Source organism: Salmo salar, chromosome ssa13 (assembly GCF_905237065.1).
Source record: "Salmo salar chromosome ssa13, Ssal_v3.1, whole genome shotgun sequence".
In the NCBI taxonomy this organism is placed as follows: domain Eukaryota; kingdom Metazoa; phylum Chordata; class Actinopteri; order Salmoniformes; family Salmonidae; genus Salmo; species Salmo salar.
Window position 1 is genome coordinate 15,351,826 of NC_059454.1, and position 25,519 is coordinate 15,377,344.

The 25,519-nt window shown below is 44.2% G+C and overlaps 1 pseudogene; it reads right to left on the reverse strand.

Annotated features, from left to right (window-relative positions):
* Nucleotides 1-747: 747 nt before the first annotated feature.
* Nucleotides 748-25,519, reverse strand: part of LOC123726130 (uncharacterized) — a 93,905-nt pseudogene continuing 69,133 nt past the window's right edge.

The following is a 25,519-nucleotide window of genomic DNA, read 5'->3' on the forward strand; positions in this document are numbered from 1 at the left end:
CTTGACACTGTGAACTGGACAAAGCAATGGTAAATGGTGGTGACAGGTTGAGTTTTTGGCCTTGGAGGTGATGGTCTTTCCCATTGAGGGCTTTGTGACTTTTTGGCTTGGTGGCGCTGTGCTATATTGGAGCAGAGCCACTGTGCTTCGGCCTTGGTTGTGAGCCATTCCGAGAGGTCTGTCAGGTTGTATGGGTTGAGTCTGCATGTCTGCAGCCTACCCCTTGCCTGTAGGTGCTCCACAAAGCTGTCCCTCTAGTGTAGTGGGAGTTTTCTCAGCAGGTGGTCTACATGGCCTGTGCATGACAGCTCCATGCCTTGGGGACCTTCAAGGGATTTCAGCAGGCTAACCAGGGGTCTGCTCTGAAGGCCAAGCTGTGGAAGGCATTGGAATATCCACCTCTGACATTGGGGGCATTGAAGATTACAGCGATCTCACTCTGTGCCAGCTAGTGTGGTTGCCTGTACAGCATCTGCAAGGCGTACATAGCTGCAGTGTAGGGCTGCTGGTAGTGTCTACATGCTTGTGCTATAAGCCTGGCCTCATCCAGTATCAGGTGCTCCATGAGGACTCTGTATTTGTAGTGTTCTGAGAGTTCTGTATGAGGGTTCAAGAGGTAGTCCAGTCCCATCTTGAGGTCTGTGAACTCTCTTTCACTGTCGTGGACTAAATTGGAAAAGCTTGGCACAGGTTCTGGTTGTGGGTATGGTCGAAGTGGATAAACTGGATGTAGTACAAGTGGGTTCACTAGCTGTACAGGCTGGGCTGGAGGTTGCTGAGGTACCAGTGCATGTGTAGCAGGATCAACTGGCTGAAAGGGTGCAGCAGGTCCAGGCAGGCAATCTGGTTGAAGAGGTACAACAGGTCCAAGCAGATAAGCTGGTGGGGAGGTGCAGCAGGTGGCAGCTCGTAAGCTGGCTGAAGAAGTGGCACAGGTTCAGGCATGTCGTAAGTTGGCTGGAGAGGTACAGCAGTCCAGGCAGGTGAGCTGGCTGGAGAGGTACAGCAGGTAGCAACTGGTTAACTGGTGGGACAGGAGTAGTCCATGGATAATGAGCTGGCTTGGCAGCTGCAGTCCACAGTTGGTCGTTTGAAAAAGATAGATCGATAGATAGATGGAGGTTGGCAGGTGCACTGAGTCTGAGCAGCTGGTGGCTGATACCCAGACTAGACAGGAGCAGTGGATGATGGCTGGTGTAATGCAGATTGAGCCTGAGCTGGTGGTTGGAACAGCTGGTGGTTGGAACAGCTGATGGTTGGAACAACTGGTGTTTGGAACAGCTGGTGGTTGGAACAGCTGGTGGTTGGAGCAGCCGGTGGTTGGAAGACTGATAGCTCCTGGTGCTCCCCCAAGTCCATGGCTAGTTTGATGGTTTTAACAGCATGCTCCTCATGGTCACATCTCCATACTGCTGGAAGAGACTTTCGGCTGACTGCCTACTTGAAACTACTGTCTGTGGCAGTGATTTTGTGACAGTGTAGGACTGCGGGGTGATGGTGGCCTCTGTAGCTGTGGTGGCTTTCCACGGGATCGACCACGCCATTATTTCCACTCCTGCCGTGGGGTATGTAAGTGGTAGAGGGACTGAAACGTGGGCAGCATTGTCCTTTGGCCTAACCATAAGTAGGGTGTGGGATAGTGGGGACCTGTAGGGACCTGGACCCTCCGGACTCCAAAATGAACAGTCTTGATATGGGGATATGGATCCGTACGGCTTCACCGAGCTGGGAGGACATGGCGGTGATCTGGGAATTCAGGTGGGGGCAGACGACCCCAGCACAGGGTATAGCTGGTTGACGGGGGGCGCAGGCTTGGTCCGGCCCTCCAATGGGCTGCAGCTCCATGGTGCTTGTACTCTGCACCTGCTCTCTTACATGGAGAGTCAAGTAAACTGTGGAGGCTGGTTGGAGAGGTTATAGAGGTTGGTCATGTGCTGCCACGGGTTGTTGTCAATGTTGTAATAATGGCTTAGGTATTGACAGAAGCTAGTAGGTCAAACATAGCATGCAAGGAACATAGCAGACTATATACAAGGGAATGGCAGAAGCATTAGCGGTGTTAGCAGTGTTGGCTATAGAAGGCTAGTAGGCTAACATGCTTCATCTTAGTGTACCATACAGAGAGGCTAGCAAAGCATACAAGATGTGACCGACTGGCTCAATTCGGTCTAATGTAGCAAAATTTACTTTGGATAAAAGTAGAGACTCAGAGCTAGAAAATGGTATATCAGACACTACAGTTGAGGAACAATGGGTTTGAGTTTGAGTGGAGAGAGTGAGAGTGGAGAGTGGAGAGATCTTCTTTGTCTACACCCATTCAGCATCGTTCACACCCTCTTAAGCTTTAGCTCCACCCATCTCTTTAAGGATCCATGTGAGGCCATGTACTAAACAACCAAATGTTTCAAGACTAAATGCTGGTTTATACTACAGGTATGCTCATGAATTTAATCTGGAGTGCCAGAGTGTGCTCTGGGCGTTTGTAAACTCAGAGCGTTATTAGATTGGCCGTTAATAAATTCAGAGCGCTTCGCTCTCGGAAGGTTCAGAGCGCACACTGGACGCTCTGGCCAAAAAGTAGGTTTTTCACAAGTATTGTGGTAGTGTATTGGCCAATGCAATTTTGCATTGTTTTTCTTTTTCGCTTTGGTGCAATTTTCACAAGTACTCTATGTGCTTCATTTTCAAAACAGATCATCACATCTCTTAGTACAAAACTCAAAACAGATCATCAAAGAGCCTGTTTTTATTGACTACCGTAATTTCCGGACTATAAGCCACAACTTTTTTCCCATGAAAAAAGTTGAACCTCGCGGCAACCTGTTGGGGCTAGGGGGCAGTATTTGCATGGCCGGATAAAAAACATACCCGATTTAATCTGGTTACTACTCCTGCCCAGTTACTAGAATATGCATGTAATTAGTAGATTTGGATAGCAAACACTGTAAAGTTTCTAAAACAGTTTGAATGGTGTCTGTGAGTATAACAGAACTCATATGGCAGGCCAAAACCTGAGAAGATTCCATGCAGGAAGTGGACATCTGATTTGTGGAATCACCTTCAACACTTTGCCTATGAAACACACCGTGAGTTAGGATTCATTTTGGTTTGAGTCTTCTCCGGTAAAAACTGACCGAAAGAGAGGCTTGGAAAGTTGGTCATAGAGGGAGGGCCATTACTACTATGACGCGGGCGCCCATGGGTACCCTTTCATTCCGAAATGTTTAGTAAGACAATGCAATCGTCCGCCTTGAATATTATTGAAGCTCTGATTGAAAAAGGCCCTAAAGATTTATGTTATACAACGTTTGACATGTTTGAACGAACGTAAATATATATTTTTTTGCACATTCGTGACGACAAGTCCCGTGCGCCTCGTACATTATGAGTAGCCTTCGGAACGCGCTAACAAGAAGGAGCTATTGGGACATAAATTATTAACTTTTTCGAACAAAACTACATTTGTTGTGGACCTGGGATATCTGGAAGTGCCTTCTGATGAAGATAATCAAAGGTAAGGGAATATTTACAATAGTATATTTGATTTTAGATGGTTCCAAGATGGCGCTAACCTGTATGGCCTAGCCTATTTTTCTGAGCATAGGACCTCGTTTATTGCAAAGTGTGATTTCCCAGTAAAGTTATTTTTAAATCTGGCAATGTGGTTGCATTCACGAGATGTTAATCTATAATTCTTTGAATGACAATATAACATTTTAACAATGTTTTCGAATAGTAATTTTGTAAATTGTAGCGCTGCTCCACCGGAAGCATTTGACGGAAAAAAAATTCTGAACGTCACGCGCCGATGTAAAATGCTGTTTTTATATATAAATATGAACTTTATCGAACAAAAAATGCATGTATTGTGTAACATGATGTCCTAGGAGTGTCATCGGATGAAGATTGTCAAAGGTTAGTGCTGCATTTAGCTGTGTTTTGGGTATTTGTGATGCATGCTAGTTGCTTTGAAAATGTCAGTGTGATTATTTTTGGCAGGGTACTCTCCTAACATAATCTAATGTTTTGCTTTTGCTGTAAAGCCTTTTTGAATTCGGACAACGTGGTTCGATTCAGGAGAGGTGTATCTATAAAATGGTGTAAAATAGTCATATGTTTGAGAAATTGAGGTTATAGCATTTATGAGGTATTTGTATTTCACGCGACGTGATTCCACTGGCTGTTGACTAGGGTGGGACGCAAGCGTCCCAGGTTCCCAGACAGGTTAAACAATGACGCGGCTAATATATGGATTTCTCCCACTTTCAATTTAAAAAAAAAAAAAACACATTCTGTGACGTGCTCAGTTTTTTGGCGGCATGAAGCTTTCATTAGACCAATGAAATTTCCGAACGGTTAAGGTCAAACAACTTTTTTGTTTACTGTTTAGATTAAATCGAGCGCTCTCAAACTTCCCATCATTCTGATTACGGTAGTCATTTTCTCACCCTCATCATGGCAAAGACGCGGAGAAATGCATATGATGCAGCTTTCAAGTTGAAGGCGATTGATCTGGCTGTTGGAAAAGGAAATAGAGCTGCTGCACGGGAGTTTGGTCTTAATGAGTCGATGATAAGACGTTGGAAACAGCAGCGTGAGGAATTGACTCAGTGCAAAAAGACAACTAAAGCTTACTGCTAATTTTTTATTTTTTGTTACAAGCCGTGTTTCGTTAAAGCCTATTTATTTTTGTTACAAGCCGTGTTTCGTTAAAGCCTATTTATTTTTGTTACAAGCCGTGTTTCGTTAAAGCCTATTTATTCTCCCTTTAAGAGTGTGCTCCTAATCTCAGCTCTTTACCTGTATAAAAGACACCTGGAAGCCAGAAATCTTTCTGATTGAGAGGGGGTCAAATACTTATTTCCCTCATTAAAATGCAAATCAATTTATAACATTTTTGACATGCGCTTTTCTGGATATTTTTGTTGTTATTCTGTCTCTCACTGTTGAAATAAACCTACCATTAAAATGATAGACTGATCCTTTCTTTGTCAGTGGGCAAACGTACAAAATCAGCAGGGGATCAAATACTTTCCCCCCCCACTGTATCTGTCCCCCCCCCTTGTGACTGGAAATAGAGGAAGCATCCAGTGTTGTTCAGCTTCAGCTTCAGCGAGACCTGTCTGGTTCAGTAAGTACCTCGGGCACTCAGACTCTAACTCCAAGATGATCAAAGTGAGTAGGAAGGGCGTGTTGTGAATGATAATTCTATGTCGTAGCCCAATCCTAGTGATTAGAGTGTAGTTTTCTGCTGTGTGATTCCTCAACAAGCTCTCACGGTCTTACTGCAGAATTAGACGCTCATCCACGTTCTCCAAACGTCAAATTTCGAAATTACTTTTAGGAACTCATTTTGAATGGTTAACGTAAGGGTTATGGTTTGGTATAGGGTTAAAACATGAAGTTTAGGGACTCATTCTGGATGGTTAAGGTAAGGGTTAAGGTTTGGGATAGGCTTAAAATAAAACATTAAAAAACAGTGTCCACGACTGGGATCGAATACACAACATTCTTATGAAGAGTAATGGGATTACATCCATCCACCACCCCCTAGCAAAACCCAAGCCTACTTGATGGTAATATCGCTCAATGTCGACCCTTGTGGCTGGTATTGAAGGCATTTCAGGACATCCTCAGGACATGGATAGCCATCCAATTTTTATGTCAATCTTGAACGACCTGGCTGAATTCCTAGTGATTAGAGTTTACTTTTCACTCATGCACCAGCGCACGCACACACATATAAAAACATACACCTAATATGGGACCTAATATTTCCTTCTGTGTGGCAGTCTAGCTTCTCTTGCACTAACATGATTTCCATATTTTGACCTATTCATCTCCATCCTTCATCTGGGCCAGTGGAATACAGCACTCTGTAGTTACAGCCAAGCCGCTCAAGATCCAAGGTGAAATTCAACATCCAGCCAGGTACCCAGAATTTAGAGAGATTGTGGGGGTGGTGGCTGGGCCTAATCCCATGAGTCGGGATCAGAAGGTTGCATGTTCAATCCCAGTGCAAGGCAGTGTTAATATAATTGTATATACAGTATATATACAGTACCAGTCAAACGTTTGGATACCCCTACTCAATCAAGGGTTTTTCTTTATTCTTTATTCTTTATTTTTACAATTTTCTACATTGTAGAATAAAAGTGAAGACATCAAAACTATGAAATAACACATATGGAATAATTAGTAACCAAAATAGTGTTAAACAGATCCAAATATATTTGATATTCTCTCAACCTGCTTCATGACTTCATGAGGTAGTCACCTGGAATGCATTTCAGTTAACAGGTGTGCCTTGTTAAAAGTTAATTTGTGGAATTTCTTTCCTTAATGCGTTTGAGCCAATCAGTTGTATTGTGACAAGGTAGGGGTGGTATACAAAAGATAGCCCTATTTGGTAAAAGACCAAATCCATATTATGGCAAGAACAGCTCAAATAAGCAAAAAGAAACGACAGTCCATCATTACTTTAAGACATGAGGGTCAGTCAATCCGGAAATTTTCAAGAACTTTGAATGTTTCTTCAAGTGCAGTCGCAAAAACCATCAAGCGCTATGATGAAACTGGCTCTCATGAGGACCACCACAAGAAAAGAAGACCCAGAGTTATCGGTGCTGCAGAGGATAAGTTCATTAGAGTCACCAACCTCAGAAATCAGCAATTAACTGCAACTCAGATTGCTGCCCAAATAAATGCTCCACAGTGTTCAAGTGACAGACACATCTCAACATCAACTGTTCAGAGGAGACTGTGTGAATCAGGCCATCATGGTCAAATTGCTGCAAAGAAGGACACCACTACTAAAGGACATCAATAAGAAGAAGAGACTTGCTTGGGCCATGAAACACAAGCAATGGACATTAGACCAGGTGGAAATCTGTCCTTTGGTCTGATGAGTCCAAATTTGAGACTTTTGGTTCCAACCGTTGTGTCTTTGTGAGACGCACAGTAGGTGAACGGATGATCACCACATGTGTGGTTCCAACCGTGAAGCATGGAGGAGGAGGTGTGATGGTGTGGGGGTGCTTTGCTGGTGACACTGTCAGTGATTTATTTACAATTCAAGGCACACTTAACCAGCATGGCTACCACAGCATTCTGTAGCAATATGCCATCCCATCTGGTTTGCGCTTAGTGGGATTATCATTTGTTTTTCAACAGGACAATGACCCAAAACACACCTCCAGGCTGTGTAAGGGGTATTTGACCAAGAAGGAGAGTGATGGAGTGCTGCATCAGATGACTTGGCCTCCATAATCACCCGACCTCAACCCAATTGAGATGGTTTGGGGTGAGTTGGACCGCATAATGAAGGAAAAGCAGCCAACAAGTGCTCAGCATTTGTGTGAACTCCTTCAGGACTATTGGAAAAGCATTCCAGGTGACCACTTCATGAAGCTGGTTGAGAGAATGCCAGGATTGTGCAAAGCTGTCATAAAGGCAAAGGGTGGCTACTTTGAAGAATCTCAAATATCTGTCACGTCCTGACCATAGAAAGATTGTATTTTTCTATGGTAGAATAGGTCAGGGCGTGACAGGGGGTTTTGTCTAGTTTATTTATGTCTATGTTGGTTCTAGTTTATTTTTTCTATTTTGGGGGTTTTGTCTAGTTTATGTATTTCAATGTGGGGTTCTAGTTTCTGTATTTCTATGTTTTTTGTTGGGATGATCTCCAATCAGAGGCAGCGGGTCATCGTTGTCTCTAATTGGGGATCATATTTATGTTGTTGTTTTTCCCACTAGGTTTTGTGGGAGATTGTTTTGAGGTAGTGTATGTTTCACCTCATCGTCACGGTTTGGTATTTTGTTTAGTAGTTTATTTGTATGTCTTGCATAGTTCCACAGTTAAAATAAAATGTGGAACGATACACACGCTGTGCCCTGGTCCCATTCGTACGACAACCATGACAGAATTACCCACCACTAGAAGACCAAGCAGCGTGCGCCTATGGGGAGGACGAGGTGGACATGGGAGGACATCCTGGACGGCAAAGGATCCTGGACGTAGGAGGAGATCCATGCCGGAAGGGATCGCCTCCCATGGGAACAGGTGGAAGCAGCGAGGGAGGAACAGCGATGAGATCGGGAGTCACAGCAATGACAGAAGCCCGAGAGGCACCCCCAAAATGTTTTTTTTTTTGGGGGGAACACGGGGAAATTGTCTGAATCAGGGTGGAGACCTGAGCCAACTCCCCGTGCTTACCGTGGGGAGCGTGTGACTGGTCAAGCACCGTGTTATGCGGTGATGCGCAAAGTATCTCCAGTGTGCAGTCACAGCCCAGTGTGTCCTGTGCCAGCGCCCCGCATTTGCCGGGTGAAAGTAAGCATCCAGCCAGGACGGGTTGTGCCAGCTCTACGCTCAAGACCTCCGGTGCGCCTCCACGGCCCAGTATATCCTGTACCTGCCCCACGCACCCGGCCTCCAGTGAGTCTCTCCAGCCTGGTACGCCCTGTGCCTACTCCACGCACCCGGCCTCCAGTGCATCTCTCCAGCCTGGTACGCCCTGTGCCATCTCCACGTACCAGGCTGTCAGTACGTCTCCTCAGTCCGGTGAAACCTGTTCCGGCTCCACGTAAGAAGCCTCCAGTGATTATCCATGGTCTGAAGCCTCCAGTGATGATCCATGGCACGAAGCCTCCAGTGATGATCCATGGCCCGGAGCCTGTAGTGATGATCCATGGCCCGGAGCCTGTAGTGATAATCCATGGCCCGGAGCCTCCAGTGATAATCCATGGCCCGGAGCCTCCAGGGATGATCCATGGCCCGGAACCTGTAGGGATGATCCATGGCACGAAGCCTCCAGTGATAATCCATGGCCCGGAGCCTCCAGTGATGATCCATGGCACAAAGCCTCCAGTGATGATCCATGGAGCAGAGCCTGCAGTGATGATCCATGGCACGGAGCCTGCAGCGACGGTCCCCAGTCCGGAACCTCCTGAGATGGCCAACAGTCCGGAACCTCCTGAGATGGCCCCCTGTCCGGAGCCTGCAGAGACGGTCCCCAGTCCGGAACCTCCTGAGATGGCCTACAGTCCGGAGCCTCCAGCGACGTCCCCCAGTCCGGAGCCTCCAGCGATGTCCCCCAGTCCGGAGCCTCCAGCGACGTCCCGCAGTCCGGAGCCTCCAGCGACATCCCGCAGTCCGGAGCCTCCAGCGGCGGTCCCGCAGTCCAGAGCCTCCAGCGGCGGTCCCGCAGTCCGGAGTCTCCAGCGGCGGTCCCGCAGTCCGGAGTCTCCAGCGGCGGTCCCGCAGTCCAGAGCCTCCAGCGACGTCCCCCAGTCCGGAGCCTCCAGCGACGTCCCCCAGTCCGGAGCCTCCAGCGACGGTCCCGCAGTCCGGAGCCTCCAGCGGCGGTCCCGCAGTCCGGAGCCTCCAGCGGCGGTCCCGCAGTCCGGAGCCTCCAGCGGCGGTCCCGCAGTCCGGAGCCTCCAGCGGCGGTCCCGCAGTCCGGAGCCTCCAGCGGCGGTCCCGCAGTCCGGAGCCTCCAGCGACGGTCCCGCAGTCCGGAGCCTCCAGCGGCGGTCCCGCAGTCCGGAGTCTCAAGCGGCGGTCTGCAGTCCGGAGTCTCCAGTGGCGGTCTGCAGTCCAGAGCATCCGGCGATGATCCACGGTCCGGTGACACGAAAGCGGAGGGATCAGCTAGCGGAGCGGGAGCTACGCCCCGAACCGGAGCCACCTCCTATGTTGGTGGATAAGCAGGATGAGAGGGTTCTTCGTCCCGCACCAGAACCGCCTCCGATGTAGGAGGATCCACGGGATGTGAAGGTACTTCGTCCTGCAGCAGAGCCGCCACCGACTTTAGACACCCACCCTTTTTTTGATGTTGTTTAAGGTTGTGCGTTCGGTGTCCGCACCTTTGGGGGGGGGTACCGTCACATCCTGACCATAGAAAGATTTTATTTTTCTATGGTAGAGTAGGTCAGGGCATGACAGGGGGTTTTGTCTAGTTTATTTATGTCTATGTTGGTTCTAGTTTCTTTTTTCTATGCTGGGTTTTTTGTCTAGTTTATGTATTTCTATGTGGGGTTCTAGTTTCTGTATTTCTATGTTGTTGTTTTTTGGGATGATCTTCAATTAGAGGCAGCTGGTCATCATTGTCTCTAATTGGGGATCATATTTAAGTTGTTGTTTTTCCCACTAGGTTTTGTAGGAGATTGTTTTGAGGTAGTGTATGTTTCACCTCTTCGTCACGGTTTGTTATTTTGTTTAGTTGTTTATTTGTATGTCTTGCATAGTTCCACAATTAAAATAAAATGTGGAACGATACACACGCTGCGCCTTGGTCCCATTCGTACGACAACCGTGAAAATATCAAATATATTTTGATTTGTTTAACACTTTTTTGGTTAATACATGATTCCATATGTGTTATTTCTTCACTATCGACAATGTAGAAAATAGTAAAAATGAGTAGGTGAGTCCAAACTTTATATATATATACGTATATATATATATATATATATATATATATATATATATATATATATATATATATATATATATATATATAACACTGCTCAAAAAAATAAAGGGAACACTTAAACAACACAATGTAACTCCAAGTCAATCACACTTCTGTGAAATCAAACTGTCCACTTAGGAAGCAACACTGATTGACAATACATTTCACATGCTGTTGTGCAAATGGAATAGACAACAGGTGGAAATTATAGGCAATTAGCAAGACACCCCCAATAAAGCAGTGGTTCTGCAGGTGATGACCACAGACCACTTCTCAGTTCTTATGCTTCCTGGCTGATATTTTGGTCACTTTTGAATGCTGGCGGTGCTTTCACTCTAGTGGTAGCATGAGACGAAGTCTACAACCCACACAAGTGGCTCAGGTAGTGCAGCTCATCCAGGATGGCACATCAATGCGAGCTGTGGCAAGAAGGTTTGCTGTGTCTGTCAGCGTAGTGTCCAGAGCATGGAGGCGCTACCAGGAGACAGGCCAGTACATCAGGAGACGTGGAGGAGGCCGTAGGAGGGCAACAACCCAGCAGCAGGACCACTACCTCCTCCTTTGTGCAAGGAGGAGCAGGAAGAGCACTGCCAGAGCCCTGCAAAAGGACCTCCAGCAGGCCACAAATGTGCATGTGTCTGCTCAAACGGTCAGAAACAGACTCCATTAGGGTGGTATGAGGGCCCGACGTCCACAGGTGGGGGTTGTGCTTACAGCCCAACACCGTGCAGGACGTTTGGCATTTGCCAGAGAACACCAAGATTGGCAAATTCGCCACTGGCGCCCTGTGCTCTTCACAGATGAAGCAGGTTCACATTGAGCACATGTGACAGACGTGACAGAGTCTGAAGATGTCGTGGAGAACGTTCTGCTGCCTGCAACATCCTCCAGCATGACCGGTTTGGTGGTGAGTCAGTCATGGTGTGGGGTGGCATTTCTTTGGGGGGCCGCACAGCCCTCCATGTGCTCGCCAGAGGTAGCCTGATTGCCATTAGGTACCGAGATGAGATCCTCAGACCCCTTGTGAGACCATATGCTGGTGCGGTTGGCCCTGGGTTCCTCCTAATGCAAGACAATGCTAGACCTCATGTGGCTGGAGTGTGTCAGCAGTTCCTGAAAGAGGAAGGCATTGATGCTATGGACTGGCCCGCCCGTTCCCCAGACCTGAATCCAATTGAGCACATCTGGGACATCATGTCTCGCTCCATCCACCAAAGCCATGTTGCACCACAGACTGTCCAGGAGTTGGCGGATGCTTTAGTCCAGGTCTGGGAGGAGATCCCTCAGGAGACCATCCACCACCTCATCAGGAGCATGCCCAGGCGTTGTAGGGAGGTCATACAGGCACGTGGAGGCCACACACACTACTGAGCCTCATTTTGACTTGTTTTAAGGACATTACATCAAAGTTGGATCAGCCTGTAGTGTGGTTTTCCACTATAATTTTGAGTGTGACTCCAAATCCAGACCTCCATGGGTTGATAAATTGGATTTCCATTGATTATTTTTGTGTGATTTTGTTGTCAGCACATTCAACTATGTAAAGAAAAAAGTATTTAATAAGATTATTTCATTCATTCAGATCTAGGATGTGTTATTTTAGAGTTCCCTTTATTCTTTTGAGCAGTATATATATACCCTTAGCTTAACCTTTTGGACAAACGTTGGATTCTAAAGTGAGACTGTGAGAGCTGGTTGATAGTTAAGCATCCAGGAGACTGACAATAACAGGCTAATGATGAACATTCTAGACAGGCAGGCGTGCACTGGGGGGCCACTCTTGGGAACACTGCATCAGAAGAGAGGGAATTAATTAGACCCACTCTTCATTAGACCCTTTCTATATTGCCAAATTCGTATTCCTCGGAAAATCAATCATCTCTGCAGACGCTTTTGGTTGCCATTTGCTCACAACATGTTTTACTGGAGCTGTCAAAGCATGTAGGTTTAGCGTTTGTGTGTGTGTGTGTGTGTGTGTGTGTGTGTGTGTGTGTGTGTGTGTGTGTGTGTGTGTGTGTGTGTGTGTGTGTGTGTGTGTGTGTGTGTGCGTGTGTGTGTGCATTTCAACACTGAGTCATTCACTCAAAACATAACCCTCCAAATTGACAGCAGCTTGACAAAAATCACAAGACAAAATCACTCGCTTTCAAAAACGAACCCAAACGAAAAAATACTATAATATATATATTTCAGTAATTTAGCAGACACTCTTATCCAGAGCAACTTACAGTAGAGTGCATACATTTTCGTACTGGTCCCCCATGGGAATCAAAGCGCAATGCTCTACCAACTGAGCCACACAGGACCAATTTCTAAATGCTGTAGTATTACTATATTTACAGTTTAAACTATAGTATTCACTGTAGTGTTTTTGCTGACATGACTGTAGTATTTACTGTAGTATATTTTGTGGGCATGACTGTAGTGTGCCCTAGTATTCAGTGTCGTGTTCTTTGGGTAATTTACTGTAGTGTTTTGTGGACATGACTGTAGTATACTGTCTTGTTCACAGCAGTGTTTTTGTGGACATGACTAGTATACTGCAGTATTTACTGTAGTATTTTTGCGGACATGACTTTAGGGTTAGCTAAAATGGCACAACTACCAGACTACGCCAGTTACTGTTTAATGAGGGGAACACCTCAACCAGAACATACAGTGTATTCAGATCCCTTGACCTTTCCACATGTTGTTACGTTACAGCCTCACTCTAAAATGGATTACATTATTTTTTCCCCTCATCAATCTACACACAATACCCCATAATGACAAAGTGAACACAGGTTTTTATACATTTCTGAAAATGTATAAATAATGTAAAACATAAATACCTTATTTACATAAGTATTCAGACCCTTTACTATGAGACTCGAAATTGAGCACAGGTGCATCCTGTTTCCATTGATCATCCTTGAGGTGTTTCTACAACTTGATTGGAGTCCACCTGTGGTCAATTCAATTGATTGGACATGATTTGCAAAGGCACCCACCTGTCTGTATAAGGTCCCACAGTTGACAGTGCATGTCAGAGCAAAAACCAAGCCATGAGGTCGAAGGAATTATCCGTAGAGCTCCGAGACAGGACTGTGTCAAGGCACAGATCTAGGGAAGAGTACCAATACTTTTCTGCAGCATTGAAGGACCCAAGAACACAGTGGCCTCCATCATTCTTAAATGGAAGAAGTTTGGAACCAGAGCTGTCCGCCCGGCCAAAAGGCACCTTAACGACTCTCAGACCATGAGACACAAGTTTCTCTGGTCTCATGAAACCAAGATTGAACTGTTTGGCCTGAATGCCAAGCGTCATGTCTGGAAGAAACCTGACACCATCCCTATGGTGAAGCATGGTGGTGGCAGCATCATGCTGTGGGGATGTTTTTCAGCGGCAGGGACTGGGAGACTTATCAGGATTGAGAGAAAGATGAACGGAGCAAAATACAGAGAGATCCTTGATGAAAACCTGCTACTGAGCACTCAGAACCTCAGACTGGGGCAAAGGTTCACCTTCCAACAGGACAACGACCCTAAACACACAGAAAAGACATATAGGAGTGGCTTCAGGACAAGTCTCTGAATGACCTTGAGTGGCCCAGCCAGAGCCCGGACCTGAACCCGATTGAACATATCTGGAGGGACCTGAAAATAGTTGTGCAGCGACGCTCCCCATCCAACCTGACAGAGCTTGAGAGGATATGCAGAGAAGAATGGGAGAAACTCACCAAATACAGGTGTGCCAAGCTTGTAGCGTCATACCCAAGAAGACTCAAGGCTGTAATTGCTGCCAAAGGTGCTTCAAAAAGTACTGAGAAAAAGGGTCTGAATACTTACGTAAACATGATATCATTTTTTTTTTTTATAAATTAGCAAAAATGTATAAAACCTGTTTTTGCTTTGTCATTAGGGCATTGTGTGTAGATTGATTAGGTGGAGAAAAAAAAACATTTGATCAATTTTAGAATAAGGATGTAACGTAACAAAGTGTGGAAAAGGTCAAGGGGTCTGAATACTTTACGAATGCACTTTAAGACACTACACCAGTTACTGTTTAATGAAGGGAACACCTCAATCAGGACATAAGACACTACACCAGTTACTGTTTAATGAAGGGAACACCTCAATCAGGACATAATACACTACATCAGTTACTGTTTAATGAAGGGAACACCTCAATCAGGACATAAGACACTACACCAGTTACTGTTTAATGAAGGGAACACCTCAATCAGGACATACAGTGAGGGAAAAAAGTATTTGATCCCCTGCTGATTTTGTAAGTTTGCCCACTGACAAAGAAATGATCAGTCTATAATTTTAATGGTAGGTTTATTTGAACAGTGAGAGACAGAATAACAACAAAAAAATCCAGAAAAATGCATGTCACAAATGTTATAAATTGATTTGCATTTTAATGAGGGAAATAAGTATTAGACCCCTCTGCAAAACATAACTTAGTACTTGGTGGCAAAACTCTTGTTGGCAATCACAGAGGTCAGACGTTTCTTGTAGTTGGCCACCAGGTTTGCACACATCTCAGGAGGGATTTTGTCCCACTCCTCTTTGCAGATCTTCTCCAAGTCATTAAGGTTTCGAGGCTGACGTTTGACAACTCGAACCTTCAGCTCCCTCCACAGATTTTCTATGGGATTAAGGTCTGGAGACTGGCTAGGCCACTCCGGAACCTTAATGTGCTTCTTCTTGAGCCACTCCTTTGTTGCCTTGGCCGTGTGTTTTGGGTCATTGTCATGCTGGAATATCCATCCACGACCCATTTTCAATGCCTTGGCTGAGGGATGGAGGTTCTCACCCAAGATTTGACAGTACATGGCCCCGTCCATCGTCCCTTTGATGCGGTGAAGTTGTCCTGCCCCCTTAGCAGAAAAACACCCCCAAAGCATAATGTTTCCACCTCCATGTTTGACGGTGGGGATGGTGTTCTTGGGGTCATAGGCAGCATTCCTCTTCCAAACACGGCGAGTTGAGTTGATGCCAAAGAGCTCCATTTTGGTCTCATCTGACCACAACACTTTCACCCAGTTGTCCTCTGAATCATTCAGATGTTCATTGGCAAACTTCAGACGGGCATGTATATGTGCTTTCTTGAGCAGGGGGACCTTGCGGGTGCTGCAGGATTTCAGTCCTTCACGGCGTAGTGTGTTACCAATTGTTAACACTGCCTTGAGATCATTGACAAGATCCTCCCGTGTAGTTCTGGGCTGATTCCTCACCATTCTCATGATCATTGCAACTCCACGAGGTGAGATCTTGCATGGAGCCCCAGGCCGAGGGAGATTGACAGTTCTTTTGTGTTTCTTCCATTTGCGAATAATCGCACCAACTGTTGTCACCTTCTCACCAAGCTGCTTGGCGATGGTCTTGTAGCCCATTCCAGCCTTGTGTAGGTCTACAATCTTGTCCCTGACATCCTTGGAGAGCTCTTTGGACTTGGCCATGGTGGAGAGTTTGGAATCTGATTGATTGCGTCTGTGGACAGGTGACTTTTATACAGGTAACAAGCTGAGATTAGGAGCACTCCCTTTAAGAGTGTGCTCCTAATCTCAGCTCGTTACCTGTATAAAAGACACCTGGGAGCCAGAAATCTTTCTGATTGAGAGGGGGTCAAATACTTATTTCCCTCATTAAAATGCAAGTCATTTTATAACATTTTTGACATGCGTTTTTCTGGACATTTTGCTGTTATTCTGTCTCTCACTGTTCTAATAAACCTACCATTAAACTTATAGACTGATCATTTCTTTGTCAGTGGGCAAACGTACAAAATCAGCAGGGGATCAAATACTTTTCCCCCCCACTGTAAGACACACAGGTTTGTGACAGGCCACCTATTGAGTTGGGTCAACAGTTCTGACCAATGTAACGGACCAGACAAGACCTTAGTAAAAATATACACGTTTTACTATAACTGTAACATCTAAACATTAGACAGGTTCTAGGCCCATGACAGAAAAACACTACAGAGACAGATATAAAGAACAAGTCAAGTTTATTAAAGCTTAGAGTATTAGGTTGGCTTGTTTGACACAACACATCAACAATAGTACACCAAAATTATTTCTTAGATCTGTTACTTCCACTAGATAGCTTTCTGAAATAGAACAGTGCTTACACGGAGATTCAGCTTACCAAGTTCACAAGATGACCAAATACAGTGACAAACAATACTGTACTTCTGATGGTAGGAAAGAAAGAACAGTTAACCACTGCCTTTACATACTGTCACATCCTGACCAGTAAAAGGGGTTATTTGTCATTATAGTTGGTCAGGGTGTGGCAGGGGGGTGTTTGTGTTGTGTGTTTGGGTATTTTGGGTTTAGGTTCTAGTTTTCCTATGTCTATGTTTAAATCTAGCTTTTCTATTTCTATGTGAGTTTTGGCAATGACCTCCAATTAGAGGCAGCTGGTTGTTGTTTTCTCTAATTGGAGGCCATATTTAGTTGTGTTTGTTTTCACTTTTGTTTGTGGGTGGTTATTTTCTGTATAGCCTGTGTGCCTTATGGAACAGTTTTTCGTCGTACGTTTATTTTGTTTAAGTGTTATCTTTAAATAAATTAAGTATGAGCACTTTACACGCTGTGCCTTGGTCCTATCCTTACGATGACTATGACACATACACAATATATATTTTAGAATACAAATGACTTTACTTAAAGACAATCACCTTATTGGAGGGCGGTGCCAATAAACTAACTGAAACAAAATTACATTATTGCAATTTCCATAATAAACATCTTGAATATTGTCACACATGAATAAACTCACTGATGGTCAAACTCAACACATACCATTCAGATCAATCGACCACAACCCAAACATTCATTCAAGGATAGTCACAAAATGGTTGTTCACAGCACCAGCCAGCCTTTTCACACAAATGCCCTTCCAGGTACAAAGTTCTCACTTGAACTCGATCAAGGTGTGCTTTTATACATTTCCTGCTTGTCCTCCCTTAATAAGGGTTCCCAGGGAAACACTGACCAAACTTTTGTTCCTAGCCTGTCACCAATATCATTCAGTTACAAGATGGTAAGTGATTGGGGTTTAGGTGAGGGTTATGGTGATGCCCATCTACTGTAGGACTCCAGTTAAGGAGCAGGCGGAGGCAGAGGTGCAGTCCAGGAGTCAGACCACATCACCCCGATCCTGGCCCAACTCCACTGGCTACCGGTCAACTATAGGATCCACTTCAAAATTCTCCTGCTTTTATTTAAAGCCTTGAATGAATTGAGCCCTTCTACATCAGCGACCTAATCTCAATCAGCGAGCCACTCTCTGCTCCAGCCACTCCCTACTGCTTAAAGTCCCCAAGACACGTCTCCGAACCTTGGGGGAACGAGCTTTCTGCTCCCTTGCCCCTCGCATATGAAATGCTCTCCCTGACAATCTGAGAGCCACTCCATCTCTCTGAACTTTTAAAACGGGCCTAAAAGAAAACACTTATACGGTCTTTTTCATAGTCCTAGTCCCATTCTAAAATGTATTTAGCACCATGCCCACTATTGCTATTTTAATTGTCTTGTTTCCAAATGTATGTGGTTTTTATTGTATATTGTATAAAGCATAAAAAATTCTCAGAAGAGCTTTGAAATAACTCTGTAATAACTCTGAAATAACGCTGTAATAACGCTGTAATAACGCTGTAATCTTGACTAGAACCCCAAAATGTGATCATATTGCTCCATTGCTAGCCTCTCTACACTGGCTTCCTGTTAAGGCTAGAGCTGATTTCAAGCTTTTACTGCTAACCTACAAAGCATTACATGGACTCTCTCCTACCCATCTCTCCAATTTGGTCTTGCCGTAAATACCTACATGTACGCTCTGGTCACAAGACACAGGCATCCTTATTGTCCCTAGAATTTCTAAGCAAACAGCTGGATGCAGGGCTTCCTCCTACAGAGCTCAATTTATATAGAATCGTCTGCCTGTCCATGTGAGAGACGCAGACTCGGTCACGACCTTTAAGTCTTTACTGAAGATTCATCTCACCAGTAGGTCCTATGATTGAGTGTAGTCTGGCCCAGGGGTGCGAATGTGAATGGCAAGGCACTGGAATAACGAACCGCCCTCGCTGTCTCTGCTTGGCCAGCTCCCCTCTCTCCACTGGTATTCTCTGCCTCTGACCCTATTATGGGGGCTTAGTCACTGGCTTACTAGTGCTCTTCCATGCCGTCCCTAGGAGGGGTGCGTCACGTCATGCCAGATTTTTTTGCGCTATACTCGACTTGATACTCAACGTGATCTTCCTGTCCTGATCTTCCTGTCCGGTCTTGTGCCCCCTCTGGCTCGTGCGGTGGGGGAGATCTTCGTGGGCTATACTCAGCCTTGTCTCAGGGTAGTAAGTTGGTGGTCTGTTGATATCCCTCTAGTGGTGTGGGGGGTTGTTCTTTGGCAAAGTAGGTGAGGTTATATCCTGCCTGATTGGCCATGTCCAGGGGGATCCTCGGACGGGGCCACAAAGTCTCCCGATACCCAACCGTCTCAGCCTACAGTATCTATGCTGCAATAGTCTATGTGCCGGCGGGTTTGGTCTATCTGTTATATGCGGTGTAATTCTCCTGTCCTATCTGGTGTCCTATGTGAATTTAAGTGTGCTCCCTCTAATTCTTTCTCTCGCTGTCCCTCCCCTCCCGGAGGACCTGAGCCCTAGGACCATGCCTCAAGACTACCTGGCCCGATGAATCCTTGTGTTGCTGCTCCAGTTTCAACTGTTCTGCCTGTGGCTATGGAACCCTGACCTGTTCCCTGGACGTGCTACCTTGTCCCAGACCTGCTGTTTTTAACTCTCCATCTCTCTCTCTCGCTCTCTCTCTCTCTCTGCCGCACCTGCTGTCTCAACCTCTGAGTGCTCGGCTATGAAAAGCCAATTGACATTTACTCCTGAGGTGCTGACCTGTTGTAACCTCTATAACCACTGTGATTACTATTTGACCCTGCTGGTCATCTATGAAGGTTTGAACATCTTGAAGAACGATTTGGTCTTAATGGCCATGTACTCTTATAACCTGTTATGGCTAGGGGGCAGTATTTTCATGGCTGGATAAAAAACGTACCCGATTTAATCTGGTTACTACTCCTGCCCAGTAACTAGAATATGCATATAATTATTGGCTTTGGATAGAAAACACTCCAAAGTTTCTAAAACTGTTTGAATGGTGTCTGTGAGTATAACAGAACTCATATGGCAGGCAAAAACCTGAGAAGATTTCATGCAGGAAGTGGCCTGTCTGACAAGGTGTCGTTCTTCTTGTCTCTGTTTATTGAAGAGTGAGGATCTTAGCTGTCCCGTGACACTTCCTACGGCTGCCATAGGCTCTCAGAAGGCGGCAAAATACTGAATCGTGGCTTTGCAGGCTCTGGCTGAAACAAAGTAGCGCGTTTGGGTAGTGGCTGGTTACAGTACTGTGAGACTCAGGCTCGTGCCCGCGTCGACCGAAAGCTTTGTTTTCTTTCCTCTGTTTAGCTAAATGGACATTCCCGGTCGGAATATTATCGCTTTTTTACGAGAAAAATGGCATAAAAATGGATTTTAAACAGCGGTTGACATGCTTCGAAGTACGGTAATGGAATATTTTGTTTTTTTTTGTCACGAATTGCGCCATGCGCACGACCCTGATTTACCATTTCGGATAGTGTCTGGGACGCACGAACAAAACGCCGCTATTCGGATATAACGATGGATTATTTTGGACCAAACCAACATTTGTTATTGAAGTAGCAGTCCTGGGAGTGCATTCTGACGAAGACAACAAAAGGTAATCAAACTTTTATAATAGTATTATTTCTGGCTTGGTACTCTGCTGACATAATCTAATGTTTTGCTTTCGCTGTAAAGCCTTTTTGAAATCGGACAGTGTGGTTAGATAAAGGAGAGTATTGTCTTTAAAATGCTGTGAAATAGTCATATGTTTGAAAAATTGAAGTTTTTGTATTTTTGAGGAATTTGTAATTCGCGCCACGCCTATCATTGGATATTGGAGCAGGTGTTCCGCTAGCGGAACGTCTAGATGTAAGAGGATAATCTCCACCCGGCACAGCCAGAAGAGGACTGGCCACCACTCAGAAAGTATAAAGTAAATATTAATCCTGTTGAAAAGATCATTAAAATACTATCACTATAGAAGGCTGTTGACATAATTAAACAAATTGTTCGGGTAAATTAATCCAATTAATCTTCATTGCTGAAGGGCTTTTCCTGCTGTTTCATCAGCTCTCACGTATATCTCTCCATGAGAGGTGGAACAGGTTAACTTAACACATACTATTCAATCGAACTCTGGCAATCTGCTTTCTCTACCTTGGATGAGTCCCACCACCAATACAGGAGTGGGTTTTTTTCAATATAGTATTCAGTGTGTTATCCTCCAGAGGAGGGCAGGGTCAAGGAGAGGAGGCAGGTCTGATCGGTACAGAGGGGGGATTCAGTGTGTGGAGTGGGGATGGGGACAGGGATGGCGGTGGGATCCCTGGAAGTCACTGAGTGAGAAAACAGGTCCTCCCCTGGGAGTTCAGATGTAAGTTGGTATATTAATGAGGTGGTGGTGAAAAGGGCTTTGCAACTACTTAGCATGTTAGCTAACCCTTCCCCTAACCCTAACCTTAATCTTAACCCTTTAACTTGTTATGGATAGGGGGCAGTATTTTCACGGCCGGATAAAAAACGTACCCGATTTAATCTGGTTATTACTCCTGCCCAGAAACTAGAATATGCATATAATTAGTAGCTTTGGATAGAAAACACTCCAAAGTTTCTAAAACTGTTTGAATGGTGTCGGTGAGTATAACAGAACTCAAATGGCAGGCCAAAACCTGAGAAGATTCTGTACAGGAAGTACCCTGTCTGACCATTTCTTGGCCTTCTTTGTCATCTCTATCCAAAACAGAGGATCTCTGCTGTAACGTGACACTTTCTAAGGCTCCCATAGGCTCTCAGAAGGCGCCAGAACGTTGAATGATGACTCTGCAGTTACTGGCTGAAAAACAGTAGCGCATTTGGTAAGTGGTCGATCTGAGAACAATGAGACGGGTGCGCACGTGCACCCATTTTACTTTTTCAGTCTTTGAACGAAAACAACGACTCCCGGCCGGAATATTATCGCTATTTTACGAGAAAAATCGCATAAAAATGGATTTTAAACAGCGTTTGACATGCTTCGAAGTACGGTAATGGAATATTTTGAATTTTTTTGTCACGATACGCGTCCGTGCGTCACCCTTCGTTACCCTTCGGATAGTATCTTGAACGCACGAACAAAACGCCACTATTTGGATATAACTATGGATTATTTGGAACCAAACCAACATTTGTTGTTGAAGTAGAAGTCCTGGGAGTGCATTCTGACGAAGAACAGCAAAGGTAATCCAATTTTTCTTATAGTAAATCTGAGTTTGGTGAGTACCAAACTTGGTGGGTGTCAAATTAGCTAGCCCGTGATGGCGAGCTATCTACTCAGAATATTGAAAAATGTGCTTTCACCGAAAAGCTATTTTAAAATCGGACACCGCGATTGCATAAAGGAGTTCTGTATCTATAATTCTTAAAATAATTGTAATGTTTTTTGTGAACGTTTATCGTGAGTAATTTAGTAAATTCACCGGAAGTGTTCGGTGGGAATGCTAGTTCTGAACGTCACATGCTAATGTAAAAAGCTGTTTTTTGATATAAATATGTACTTGATTGAACAAAATATGCATGTATTGTATAACATAATGTCCTAGGAGTGTCATCTGATGAAGATCATCAAAGGTTAGTGCTGCATTTAGCTGTGGTTTTGGTTTTTGTGACATTATATGCTAGCTTGAAAAATGGGTGTCTGATTATTTCTGGCTGGGTACTCTGCTGACATAATCTAATGTTTTGCTTTCGTTGTAAAGCCTTTTTGAAATCGGACAGTGTGGTTAGATAAAGGAGAGTCTTGTCTTTAAAATGGTGTAAAATAGTCATATGTTTGAAAAATTGAAGTTTTCGGATTTTCGAGGAGTTTGTATTTCGCGCCACGCCCTATCATTTGATATTGGAGTGGTGTTCCGCTAGCGGAACGTCTAGATGTAAGAGGTTTAACCTAACTCCTAACCTTAACAGGAACCCTAACCTTAACCCCTAACCCAAACCCCTAGCCTAGCTAATGTTAGCCACCTAGCCACAACAAATTGGAATTTGTAACAAATCATATGTTTTGAAAATTTGTAACATATGGTACGAGTTGTAATTCGCAACATATCATACGAAATGAATGATGGACATCCACAAATGAATACATGCCATACGAAATGTGACATATGATACTAATTGGAGTGTCCCGGATATTCGTTTACTATGTTACGTCTACCACTGAGTCCATGTTGCTCCAGGCTCTCCTGTCCTCCCAAGCTCTCTTACCAAACAGTCCTCCTCTCTGCTTTCCACACACTTTACCTTTCTTTCCTACTCTGGAGAACCTGTGAGAGTGCAGAACCACCCAGAGCTTATTTTTGATGGAGCTGTTTCTGGGATCACACCAGAGACTGACAGTGCTATGACTGGATAGAGACAGTTTACAGCACTTAGGTGGAGGGAGAGAAGCTTATGCTAAAAGCTGTGCTGGAGCCACAGGGGCAAAAACAGGTCAACATTTACATCCAGATTCATGCTCAAGTCCAACTTTATTTATATTGTGCATTTACCATAGGCTACAGTAGGCTTCATTATACCGCAAAATTTTCAATTCCCAATAAGGCTGCTTAAAACAGTTTAACTCTTAGCCGTAGCCTATCTTTCCAAGTTCAAAAGTAAGGTGTGAATATAAAGGAGAGTCAGCTGTAAGTCTTTTTGTGCTTTAATGTCTTGTCACTTAAAACGGTCATTAAAGTAGTAGTGTATACAGTCTCATTGTTGGAGATATAGCAAGTGCAATCAGAGGACAGTCCATTTCCTGCTCCGTTCCAGGAAAATCACAGTCCAAACACAATCATTATACGTGGCTCTATTATTGCGATAGAGAAGAGGAGAAGTTTAACGTGATGATTTAACTAAAACTGGCTAAGAGCTGAGAGCTGAAATCACTTGGAGAGTCTCCTATCAGAAATTGGCTTCTTTCCTTCTCCTGAAGAACTGAGCCCAGTTGACAATCTTATCTGAGGGCGTGAAAAGAGTCCATAGCGCTGGTGTGTGTGTTTGTACAAGTACGTGCACATTTAGATTCGTGCAGGTCCATAATCCTCTCAATTTGAAGGCTAATGACAGTAACATTCTCCAGCTCACATCTTAGGTGCTTGGTGGTGGCTTCAGGGGTCTAATGTGTGGGTTCAGAGGCAGGGCTGCCACCACAACGCTGATATACTGACCCCAGAGAAACACTCTTCAGAACAAGGGCTGCCACCACAAGGCTGATACACCAACCCCAGAGAAACACTTTTCCTCCCAGACCTACCAGGGAATATTGATACACAATTAATAAGGGGGCTAGGAGATACGGAGCTGTGTGTGTGTGTGAGTATGTTTGTGTGTGTGGGTTTTTGATTAACTACCCATGGCTGATAAGCACTGAAGATGGAAGTTCTACACATGGCAGGAGAATATCATCAGTGGTGTAAAGTGCTTAAGTAAAAATACTTTAAAGTATTGTACTACTTAAGTTGTTTTTTCGGGTGTCTGTTCTTTACTTTACTACATGTATTTATATTTTTGAGAACTTTTGCTTTTACTTCGCTACATTCCTAAAGAAAATAATGTACTTTCTACTCCATACATTTTTCTTGACACCCAAATATACTTGTTACATTTTGAATGCTTAGCGGACAGGAACATTTTCCAATTCACGCTCTTAAAGAGAACATCTTTGGTCATCCCTACTGCCTCTGATCTGGTGGACTCACTAAACACAAATGCTTCATTTGTAAATGATGTCTGAGTGTTGGAGTGTGCCCCTGGCTATTCGTAAATAAAAAGAAAAAAGAAAATTGTGCCGTCTGGTTTGCTTAATATAAGGAATTTTAAATTATTTATACTTTTAATTTTGATACTTAAGTATATTTTAGCAATTACATTTACTTTTAATACTTACAGTTTTTTACAATCACTTGGACACTAATTTCGGAACCTTGATGTAATTTTTAAAAACTCTAGACACAAAACTCACAACCAATGATCAAAATGAAAATTTTGCAAAACTCTAACACTTTTTCCAATTGCTTGGATACAATACACATAAAGCTAAGATCATTTGTTCATTGAACTAAAATCACCTGTTCAAAATGACACAACATCAAAGTATTACCATTTCAAAATGCAATTCACACATTACATCTGACATGTCATCACAATGATCTAACAATCAATTGATACAACTGATCAAAATGATAAGTAACTGTTGCATTACTCTTAATGCATAGTTGTATGGAAACTGACAAACAATATTCCATGTTTAGATCATGAAAGTTTCAGGATAACGAGATCCATTAACACCAATTACCGTGGAACCTGAACCAATTGGACTACATTATCTATGGATGTAATTTTTCATCATCATTCTTTATCAGACACTGTTTCTATGGTTCCATGTACCACTTTTCCAGACCATGTTTTTAGATTTGACATTACTGTACACACGGCCACTTTATTAGGTACACCTATCTAGTACTGGGTAGGACCCCCTTTTGCCTCCACAACAACCTGAATTATTCACGGTGTTGTACATTAAGAAATGCCCTTCTGCACACCACTATTTTAAACAGCTGTTATTTGAGCATTTGTGGCCTTTCTGTTAGCTTGAATGAGTCTGGACATTCTCCTCTGACCTCTCTCTCATGAACAAGGTGTTTTTGCCCACAGAATTGCCGCTCACTGAATGTGTTTTGTTTATTGCACCATTCTCTGTAAACTCCAGAGGCTGTAGTGCATATAAATCCCAGGAGGGTAGCTGTTTCTGAGATGCTGGAATCACCATGGGTGGCATCAACAATCATACCACGGTCAAAGCTTAGATTACGCATCTGCCCGTTCTAATGTTTGGTCGAACAACATCTAAAGCTCTCTACTGTATATACTCTAT